This window comes from Petaurus breviceps, unplaced genomic scaffold (assembly GCF_028583685.1).
Source record: "Petaurus breviceps papuanus isolate PSGF00001 unplaced genomic scaffold, PetGlider_PUasm1.0 688, whole genome shotgun sequence".
In the NCBI taxonomy this organism is placed as follows: Eukaryota; Metazoa; Chordata; class Mammalia; order Diprotodontia; family Petauridae; genus Petaurus; species Petaurus breviceps.
The window spans coordinates 25,502,709-25,510,750 of record NW_027186457.1 but is presented as its reverse complement, the minus strand read 5'-3'; the positions used below and the strand labels follow the sequence as shown (position 1 = coordinate 25,510,750).

Genomic DNA, 8,042 nt, shown 5'->3' with positions numbered 1-8,042 from the left:
GCTGCAATAGCTCTCCGGCATCACTGGGAAAAAAAAGGAGAACAGATTCTACTCCAGTTTAGTAATGCACAGTATTTCCCCACATTGGCCTTTATCTCCTGAGTAGAAGCAGGTTCCCATGAGTAGTCAGAACTACTTTCCAGTACCTGGAGGGCATAAAATTACCATACATTCTTTCTCACTGGGGGAAAACTGAGTGTATAAATTTCAGAGAGCTTCTTAAGTCCATTCAAGATAGAACCTATCATTATTTGTTGGCATTAAAGCTTGATTTCCAGGTATGTTAAAGAGGGTCAGTTAGGTGGTATCATGGATAGAGTTTTGTAGTTAAGAAGACCCATGTTCAAATCCTATCTTCTGTACTTGCTAGTTATGTGACCCTGGGCAAGTCACTTAACTTCTGCCTTAGTTTCCTCATCTGTAAAATGGAGATAATGACAACACCCACTTCCCAGGGTTGCTATGAGTTTCAAATGTGATAATGCATGTAAAGCACTTTGCAAACCTTTAAAGCATTATATAAATACTAGTTATTATGATGATGACTGGGCAGCTAGGAGGCACAATGGATAAAGTGTCAGACCTGTACTCAGGAAGACCTGAGTTCAAATTTGACTTCAGATACTTCCTAGCAGTGTGACTCTAGGCAAGTCAATTAAATTTTTTGCCTCAGTTTCCTTACCTGTAATATAAGCTGGAGAAGGAAATGGCAAACCACTCTACTTACTATCTTTGTCAAGAAAACCCCAAGAGGGGCGACCAGGTGGCTCAGCGAGTAAGAGCACCAGCTCCAGTGTCAGGATGACCTGGGGATCAAATCCAGGCTCAGATACTTAGCACCACACCCAGAAATAACAGGCTGTGTAACCTTGAGCAAGTTACTTAACCCCGATTGCTTTAAAAAAAAAAAAAGAAAACCCCAAGAATTGGACATGACTGAAAGGACTTAACAATAGCAATTATGATTATTTCCAGAAATCTAGTTGATTATACTTCCATATTTCTTACATCCATCCTCTTTTTTCTTCACAAATAGCCACCTCCCTAGTTCAGTCCAGTAACTTCTACACACAACTACAAAAATAGTTTTCCTGTTTCCTATTTCTGGTCTGACAATATCACAATTCTACTCAAAAATCTCCACTGGCTTCTTCACTCCTGCCTCATTTGCTGCTGTTACTGCTGCTTCTTTTTTTCTTGGAGGCAATCAGGGTTAAATGACTTGTCCAGGGTCATGGGGTTAGGAAGTACCTGAGGTCAGATTTGAATTGGGATCCTCCTAACTACAGGGTCAATGCTCCATCCACTCCACCCCCTAGCGTCCCCCCCTTTGCTTTTAAATCCATTGTCACCTTATTGCATCATCAATCATGCCTTTTAAAAATCCACACCTGACCTGGGGTACCTGTACTGTTTGCTGTCTCTGCTCCTACCTTTGTTTCCAACTAATGCTGGAAGTTGATGGGGAAAATTAGAAATGTCACCAACCAGGCTCACTACATACTTTGGGGACACTGAAGTTCTGTTTTTCCCTGCTTGGCTTTACTTTGAACTCATAGATATGCCTTCCTGATTCCAAGCCCAGTACTCTATCAACTGCACCACCTAGCTCCCTATCTTACAGGCAGCTAGATGTAAGAACAGTTAGATCTCTGGGTCTGAAGTTCAAATCTAGCCTCAGATACTTCCAAGCTATTCAATCTTCGGCAAGTCTCAACTTCTGTGTATCTCAGTTTCCTAAATTGTAAAATAAGGGAAATAATATCACTTACCTTCCAGGGTTTTTGTGAGGATGAAATGAGATAATATTTATGACACATTTAGCCCAGTGAGTGGTGTACAGTAAGTACTACATAAATGCTAGCTGTTACTATTATTATTAACTCTTAATATCTTTCATGAATTTCATTTCTACTTTAATGGGTGCCTGTTGGATGTATCTACCCAATTATGACATAAATCTCTCAAACACAACATGTCCAAAAGAGAAATCATTATCTTTTCCCCTAATGCCATCCCTTCACCTAACAGCCATTTCTGTTGAGGGCATGAGCAGCCTTTGAGACACCCACTTTCATATCCTGAATTTTATCCTTGACTCTTTCTTCTCCTTCATCTCTTTCATCCTTTCAGTTGCCAAGTGTTCTCAATGGTACCTCCACAGTATCTCTTAAATCTGTCCCCTTTTTCCCACCCACATACCACTGCCCTAGTTCAGATTATCATCACTCATGAACTACTGCAGTAATAACCTATTTGTCTTTCTGATGCCATTCTCCCTCCTCTAATCTGTTCTCCATGTGGCTGCCAAATAGATATTCCTAAAACCCAGAATCTCCTTCACTCAAAAGTATCAGTCCTTATTCAGAAATTTTCATCAACTTTTCATTGCCTCTAGCATCATAGATTTATAGCTAGAAGGAATATTAGATGTCATTTTACAGATGATGAGACTGAGGCCCAGAGAAACTTGCCAATGGTGATGAAGATTTATACTCCTGTTAACAATTTCTGACAGCCTTTAAATGTCTTTTTTTCTCTCCCAATTTCTCATAATTGCAATGTAGCTGGGCTGCATTTGCAAGTATGTTATTAATTCCACTCTACATGAGATCTAGGTCTTAAAGGAATGTCATGGCTAAATATAACTAGCGGGAAGGTGATATTTTATAAACAAACAGCATTTGTCCATTTTAAATGGACGGTGGGAGGAAGAAGGAGATTTTTTTAAAAGCTAATAAGCATTTGAGGCCAGATTCAAACATATATCTTCCTGATCCCAAGTTTAGCACTCTGTCCCCTAGTCTATGTTTCTTCAATCATACTCTATATTGCAATTCCTCCCCAATATGGCTGCCATTTATTTTCCAGGCATATTTCATATTCTTCCCCTTCATATACCCCTAATTCCAGACAAATTAGCTTACATGCATTCTCCCAGTTTTGAGATTCTGCCTCCCTACTTTTATGTCTTTATACAAAATCTCCATCTTGTGCTGAAATACACTCCTTCTTACCAATGGTTCTATGAATCCACAAGTTTTCCTTAAAGCTTAGATCAGGCAGCACCTCCAAGGAAAGACTTAATACCAATGCCCTTTATAATATGGTATCTAACTACTTACCTGTTTAACATAAGGTAGCTCCTATTGGAAGGGACACGGAAATAAAGTTTTCATTTTTTGTCTCTTTATCCCCAGTGCATTGCAACTGCTGAGTGCTTAATATATATATTTATTGAATTCAATCGACTTATGTAGATCAACTTTTCATCTTGGTCATAATAGTTGACCTCAGAAATACAGTCTCCAGAGAAACAAAGTGGGACTGGACCATGCTCCAGGAATGTCTTTCAAGCTTCAGCCTCTGTAGTCTTACGATCTTAGAACCTAAATGGACCATCTCATTCTCTAAGAAGGAGAGAAATCAAGTGACAACTTGGGCATATATTCATATGGTTGACTTCATATTTATATTGTATGTATTTACATATGAATTTGCTATCTCCCCCCATAAGAATATAGAGTAGGGGCAGCTTTATTCTTTGAACTTGTCATTCTGGCACCTAGTATAGGGCCTGGCATTATACTGGCATATAACTAATAAATACTTGTTGAATGATTGATTGATTGATTGGCTGAGGTGACAGGCTAAATTAATGGTAGAGTCAGCACAAATAATAATTCCTGGTTGTTTGTTTGTTTGTTTTTAACTACACCTGTGATTTCTTTATTATAGGGAACTTCTCAGTAAGGAAGCTCCCTGTACCACTGCTAATTGGTAGTTGCTTTACACCTTGTAGTCTTAGCTCCCTGAGTCACTGAGAGTTTAACTGGCTTGTGTGGGGTTACCCAACTTGTATTCATCAGAACTCAGTTCTTCCTGACATAGGCCTACCAAGTCACCTCAGTCATCTCCGTCACTGCCTCCTCTTCTACCCTGGTCAAGGCAGTGCCAGAGCCCTGGAAAATGCAGTTCTCTTCCTTCCCTAGCCCCATGCCACCACAATCTATCATCCAAAGAAGACTTGGCCTTATAGGGACCCAGCAAGTGTCCCTTGAAAGTGCCGCAGACCCACCTTGGCAGCCATAGCTGCCTAGATAAGAAAGTCAACAAAATCTTTGGCTTTGTAAAATGGTAGATCAGAAGTGGGTATGGCTTTATCAAGAATAGATAACATGAATATAGTGCTTTAAGATTTGCAAAGTATTTTACATATCTTATCTCCTCTGATCTTAACAATACCTTAAGGTAGGGCCTATTATTGCCTCCATTTTACAGATAAGGAAAATGAGATTAGGAGAGAGGACCCCCTACCCAGGATCACCCAGCCAGTGTCTGGGCCAGAATTAACACTCAGGCTATCCTGGCTCTGATGGCGCTCTCTCCACTGTATCCGCTAGTGCCTCAAACAATGGAAAGGGCACTCAAAAAGGCACACGCCCATCTTCTTTGCCCATGCCTTCTAAGGTACCAATGAGCTCTCTATAGGAACCCTCTTATAGGGGTCATCTCCCCATTACAATGTGGACTCCTTGAGATGAAACTTATCTCTTTAAAAAAATCTATCCCAAATCTTATCCCATAAATATTTAACAAATTAAAAAAAAAATTATTCATTCCCTTGTACATTCCAAGGTCTGAATCTATTCATCATTCTACGGTACCTTTCTACCTGTGTCTTATATAGGGATCCAAATTGTCTCAAGTGCTGCTCCCTGCCCTGTGAGGTAGGAAGTGCAAGTATCAAGTCTTGTCCCCATTTTACAGATAAGGAACATGAAGGAGAGTTGCCTTGCATCACACTGAGTCTGTTCCCAGGACTTGTGACTCCTGGTGCAGCCCTGACCAGAATTTAAGTCTCTAGGCTCCTTCCTATTCACATGCTGGACCTATTTTCCTTGTAAAGTCTCTCCTGGAAGCAGAACAACCCTGCAAGTGAGGTAGGATAAGTCAGATGGTTAAGTACTTTGCAGACACCCCCCCCAACAACAAAAAATGGGGGATTGACTAAAATATCCATTTTCATTTGGATTCACTGCTGTTGTGTAGCCATGACTTAGACATTTTTTAATTATTTATGATTATTTAATGATAATTTAAGAAAGAGAAAACAACTCTGAAGCCATTCAAATTCTTATACAATGGAGGGGAGAACTTACTTCACTCATGTGATAGATGTGATGATCAATAGCTTGCTTTCCCAGCTCTGTAAAATTATAAAAATTCAATTGTGAAATAGAAACAGCTGGAACAGCTGGATGTCATTAAATGTTACAGGGGAAAATCCCCAGACATAGATCACTTCTCCTTCCCATTCACATAGGCTACTCCCATTCATGTCAGGAGGGAGATGGGTAAAAGCAGCTCTGGAAAACAGACCCCCACTGTCCTTCCCTCCCTCCCACACACATCCATAGACATGTACCCACACCTCCTTCTCCATCACACAGTAGGGGGTAGAGAGTGGGTGAACCACTCAAGGAAAGACTACAGACTCAGGACTTTTAAAAATACTACAATTTTGGGCTGGATTAAATGATAGTTTGTTTGATATAAGCTGTATGTGTGTGTTTGCATGTTATAAATGCTCTATTTTTAGAGAAAGCCTCAAAAAATGTTGCCCAGAACTCATGATAATTTGATTGCATGGTCCATATTTGGAGCACATTAGCATATTTCCTCTGTTTATTTGAGTGTACAAATAGAAACTATCATCTCCCCCAAACTGATGGAGCGGATGCTGAGGAATATTGACATGGGGAAGTTGGGAAAAGGTAGAAGGGAGAGTGGAAGAAGTGGGGAGAGGCACGGGGAGAGAGAGATGATGGCAGTGTTTCCCTTTAGGCTCTTGCTTACAGGTACAAAATAATTTGGAACTATGATATTTCTGAAGTCCTACTACATGGGAAAACCTGTGAAAGTGGTAGGAGGGAGATAGAAGAGGAAGAACTGTGTATCAACCAGAGATCAGTCCAGAGGGCTGAATGGCTGATACTATTCCATTCAACCCTGAAGGAAATAACCTTGGGAAGAAGAGATTGGTGTGGCACCATGCTCAAGAGTGCCCTTTAGTCACTAGTAACCAATCATATGAATGTCAACATTCAGGCACCAATATGGTTCTGTCCTTTGTTCCTTTTTTTCCTCTTCCTCTATCTCTTCCCTTCTTTCTCCTCCATTTCCTCCATTTCTTCCTCCTCTATCTCTCACTTCTCCTTTTCTTCTTTCTCTTCTTCCACCTCCTTCAAATGTTGGGACATGAAAATATGAACACATACACATACAGTTGGGCTCCTTTGTATCTAGCAAAGTTTTGAAGAGTCAGTGTCATAACAGAAAGATGGAGGGACTTTATTTACATCCTGCCTCTTCTATTGGTGAGCTGTGTGACCTTGAGCCAGGTACTTAACTTCTCTGAAATCCATTTCATTTTTAAAATGGGGGTGTTAATCCTCATATGACTTATATTTTCCATTGGTCCTATGAGAAAGGTGCTCTGCCAAGCTAAGAGTAACAAAGAAATGTTGTAGAAATGACATAAAGCTTCCCAGATCTATTCTATTTCCTTAGGATTCTAGACTGGCATTTGGAATTGGAAGACTAGATCTCATCTAGTCCAAACTCTCATTTTTACATAGGAACAACCAAGTACCAGAGTTGGGAAGTGACTTATCCAATGTTACACAGATGGTAAGTGGCAAGCCAGGATTGTAACTCGTGTTCTCTGGCTCCAAAGCCAGTAAGTTCTCCTAGTTATACTGTCCTGCCTCAGCTGAATGAATCAGAAGTACCATTTCATCTTTAGTTTCTATTATATCACTGGATTCATTTGCCTGCCAAAGGAGGGGACATAATTTGAAGACATTCTATGTCATTTATTTCATGTTTGGAAGAAAAAGGATTCCACTCTGCCTCATGGTTTGTAAGACCACACACTTTCAGACATAGAGCAACAAAGCCACAATAGAACCAATTATCCTAGGCTTCGAAAGAAAGAAGAAACCTATAAATTTGCAAACATGAAACGAGTTAACTCTCCCATGTTTATAGTGCATTTCCCACACAAATACCCCTTAGATGACTACTTGCCATGAGTGGTGGCCCAAATGTTTTGTTTCTGTGTTTACTTTTATCCATTTGAGAATTCAGAAGCAGCACCTACACCCGTTGACCTGAGTTTTCATGTCATGCAATAGAAAACAAATGGAAGAAGCAGATGTGTTTTCTTCAGCCAGAGTCTAGATATGAATCTCAGCCTGATATGCCTTAGCACATGACTCCTAGGACTTACTTGAACCTCAGTCACTTGCCCAGAGTCACCCACCTAGGAAGCATGCAGACTGAATTTGAACCCAGGTTTGACTGACTCCAATCCCACCACTCTATGGACTATACTATGTTAACTCTAATATAATAACAGCTGAAGTTTTTATTGCACTTTACAGCATGCAAAGCACTCTATCCAGATGTTTGGGATTGTGTAGACAAAACACCCAGATGGTCTGCTGAACTTCTTAATTTTCCACTTTTCAGCAGAATGTTTTGACATCCTTCCAATGTGGACTGTGCAATCAAGTGATCATGAGTTTCAATATTCCAATTATGTTAGAGTTTAAAAGAAGGATATAGATATTATCTTATGTGAGCCACACAGCTGCCTAAAAAGTAGGTATTATAGGTATTCTATTCCTTATTTTACAGATGAGAAAACTGAGGTTTATCAAGAAGACAAATGACCTGCCAATAATTATGCAGCTAATAAATATCAGAGGTGACTCTAGATTTTTCTGAAGCCAAGTCTTGTATCATAAGGGCTCTTGAATATTCTCCTGGTACCTATAACTTGATATTAGTTATATGGAAAACATAGTTTTCAAAGAGATGAAAAATGAAAGAAGAGGTTACTTTCCACTGAAGTGTTCAAATTTCAAACTCAATAGACTGGAAAACAGCAACTTCGCTCGGATTTCCACCCTCATATTCATGCCTTCCCATCCATGTTTAAATTGTATCACTTATCCTTTACCTCTTGCCACCAC

The 8,042-nt window shown here is 39.9% G+C and overlaps 1 long non-coding RNA gene across 1 annotated transcript in view; it reads right to left on the bottom strand.

The window, feature by feature from the left end:
- Positions 1-5,157: 5,157 nt before the first annotated feature.
- LOC138174451 (uncharacterized) overlaps positions 5,158-8,042 on the bottom strand; it is a 37,291-nt gene continuing 34,406 nt past the window's right edge. The window contains exon 5 of the long non-coding RNA XR_011171722.1: positions 5,158-5,209. This is a non-coding gene — a long non-coding RNA (uncharacterized lncRNA). The remainder of the gene's footprint in view (positions 5,210-8,042) is intronic.